The sequence below is a fragment of the Fukomys damarensis genome, unplaced genomic scaffold (genome assembly GCF_012274545.1).
Source record: "Fukomys damarensis isolate Sample0158 unplaced genomic scaffold, DMR_v1.0_HiC HiC_scaffold_27, whole genome shotgun sequence".
Classification (NCBI taxonomy): domain Eukaryota; kingdom Metazoa; phylum Chordata; class Mammalia; order Rodentia; family Bathyergidae; genus Fukomys; species Fukomys damarensis.
Genome location: NW_022900939.1, coordinates 37,277,905 through 37,280,933, shown reverse-complemented (window position 1 = coordinate 37,280,933; position 3,029 = coordinate 37,277,905).

Genomic DNA, 3,029 nt, shown 5'->3' with positions numbered 1-3,029 from the left:
GCTAAAACTAGAAATTCTGTTTGGCAGAACTACTCATCTTCTATTTGTCCCCCTGAATGAGCTAAATAAATAATCATGTCATAGTGATTCACGCACACCAATGTTTATAGTGGCACAACTCATAATGACTAACTCTTGAAGACATCTCTGTGTCCATTCACAAATGACTCAGTAAAGGAAATGTGGTTGTATACATGATGGAGTGGTACTCAGCCATTAAGAAGGACACATTTCAGTTATGCGTAGGGAGGTGGATGCATCTTGAGGTCATACCGTGAAGTGAAAGAGACACACAAGCTTACATATTGCATGGTTTCTCTTCTATGAGAAACCAAAAGTACAAATAATTTAAAGAACAAAATACAGGACCGGTAACAGGAATCAAGGTGATAGATATTTTGCAAATGAAATGATATTCTGCAAAATGGAAGGGGGTGTGGAGATGGAGGTGAGGGCAGGGAGTGGGGTGGGAAGTAAGAAGAATTAAGACGTGTCATGAATGTGTACAGTTCATCACAATGGACGTAACCTCACGGGACTGCAAACATGTAACAAAATATTCAATAAAATATTCACATAAGCCTGGTTAAAATGTATTATTTTAATAAGAACATTCATCAAAATCCCTCCCTAAAAAAAAAAGCAACAACAAAAAAATCCCCAAAAGCCTCACATGCAAAATACATTTATTGAGAACGGAAAGTACGAATGAAGCTTTTTACTTTAATGTCTATCATTTAAAAGTAAGTCTTGGCTGCTAGCTTCCAGAAGCTGATCAGCGGTCTGGACCTTTTCTTGCTTGAATTGTCTCAAGGTGCCTCTTGCCTCATTCTACCGCATCCTCTGAGGATGGCTTAAACCAGGATGGCTTTCTATGCTAAGGAAAAGTCTGTCTGTGCTGTGTCCTAATAAGGCCTGCAGTGACTTCCTATAGTCCCCGTGGCACACGGAAGAGCACGTCTCTAATTATTTTCTGGAGGTTTTGAGTGATAAGCTTCTTTGGAAAATAGCGATTCAGCATCCACACGGTGGTTCAGAGCTACGACTCAAATGGAAAACTCATTATTCATTATGCTGCACACATGCGCTCCTTGGAGGAGCTGCTCTTCCGAAGCACACAGTGAGAAATGTCTCTCTGAAGTCCGGGGTCACTTTCTCGTGCCTCAGAGCATTCATGATCGATCCCTGAACATTAATCTCATCACCACCCCCCCATTTTCATTCCAAGCACAATTTCTGAAACATGTTCACACTTTGGCCACTCTGTTCGCACTTCCTTTATGCCTCTCTATATTCAGAGGTGTTTTATTATCCACCCGCTCACGCTACCTCCGACCCTCCGGCGTGACCCTACATTTCTGACAAAGGTCTTCGCATCCAGTAGGTAATTATTCAGTGTTGGTTGAATTCCATTTTCTCCTTCAAACCTACTGCCTTTTGGTCTTGGCCTTGCCTGATATTACCACATGAGCAGTTGTTTTTAGAGAGAGAAAAATAAAATTATTTTAAAAAAGCATTTTCTCCGTTACCATTTAATAAACTACTAAATCATAAGTATTGCGACACTTTGTGGCAGTTTCTCTCTGAAGGCTTTTGGTTATTCACTTTTGTTAAAAATGGCATCACAGACAGTTGCCTGGCACGATAAGAGCTTTGCAGGAGAACAAACAAAATACTGCCAAGAAATACAGCCACAGAATCCAACACCACGTACGTGTCTCCTTCGTTTCAAGGTTAAACACTAGACCGATCTAAAAAACACACAGAGTTAGGGAATTTCAGGAAGACGACAGGGACTACAGAGCTCATTTGACTCATGTCATTTTCAAAATCCCAAAAAATGGGATTATCTGGAAGTGGTTGTACATCTTTTTGACACAGCAACTCCTTTGGTAGGGAATTCAGCTCAATACTTCCTTTGTGATAAATCTGAGTGGTACGTGAGGTACATCTATTGATCAGGAAAAAGGAAACAGAATACATCTCCTAATGTTGCCTTACAAGATCAAATGGGGGAAATTCCATTTTGTGGACATGTTAATGATTCTTTGAATAGTTCCTACCACGAGTTTACTGTCTATCCTGTTTTCTAAAATAACCTAATGAAGCACCCTAAATCTACATATTGTCCTAGTTTAGCAGACCCTTTCCTCTTAATGTGTCATATTCAAGGATAACATTATTTTGAAATTTTTAAAGAATTCCATGCAGGAATGAATTCTCTATTTCATGTCTATTATAACCAGAATTCAAAAATTAAAAGTATTGGGGCTAGGGATTATCTCGGTAGTTCCGCCGCCTGCCTTGCAAGTAGAAGGTCCTGAGTTTGATCCCTGGTGCCAAAAAAACAAAACAAAAACTGTAATGTCATTTTGGGGCCTGGGATTTAGCTCAGTGGTTCCACCGCCTGCCTCTCAAGAGCAAGGTCGTGAGTTCGATCCCCGGTACCAAAAAAACCCCAAAAAAACAAAAAAAAGAAAAAAAAATTAAAAAATTAAAAATATTCTCCACTCAGTTATTATTTTCCAATTGATATTGTTCTATGTACAGTGGGGTTGTACTATTGGCTATCATTTAAAATCTTTACAGCCTTCATTTGATATAGGCTGTCAGGACATGTGCTCTACTCTTTGGACATTTAGAACCATATATAGAATCTTGGATCATTTTATGAAAATTTATAGTTTTGAATCACTCATTTTCACAAACTGGTCTTATTTTCTATCATGGCTTTTTTATTAAGCATTATAAATATAAGAAATTTTGGTAATATAGTATGGATTAAAAAATCTAATCTAATATATTCTCCATATTTCAGAAATTAGAAGCCTATAAGAGAAGTTAAGAGAAGTTAAATAATACCAGTAATTAGGGGATAGCAAAACTTTAACAAAGTAATGATTAAAGGATCCTTGGATCATGCCCTCAATAATTTTCTTTCAGAATTGCTGCTAAAATTTTCCCTACCTGCAAGCTGGCAAATGCATTTTATTTTGTTTATATTCCTTTTTTTTTTTTTTTTTTTTTTT